Genomic DNA, 317 nt, shown 5'->3' with positions numbered 1-317 from the left:
GTCTCTGGGAATTTCTAGAAATTCCCCCACCCTCTACCCTCATTCTTTCTCTTGGCCCTCTGGCCTTCTTTCCTGTCCACCCTTACCTGGCCCTGACTTCCTTTTCCCCTTCCCCTTCCCTCCTCCACACAGGTTCCTCCCTTTCTCTGCCTCTCATGATTATTTTATTCTCCTTTCTAGTGGGATTGAAATATCTTTACTCAGGTTTCCTTCTTGATAAACTTCTTATGGTATATGGCTTGTATCATGTGTAGCCCGCGTGGTCCTCTCACCGGGAAGAAGACACGCGGACACTAGGTTCCTTCTGCAGCAACTGT

The sequence above is a fragment of the Mastomys coucha genome, unplaced genomic scaffold (assembly GCF_008632895.1).
Source record: "Mastomys coucha isolate ucsf_1 unplaced genomic scaffold, UCSF_Mcou_1 pScaffold6, whole genome shotgun sequence".
In the NCBI taxonomy this organism is placed as follows: Eukaryota; Metazoa; Chordata; class Mammalia; order Rodentia; family Muridae; genus Mastomys; species Mastomys coucha.
This window is presented reverse-complemented; position numbering follows the sequence as displayed.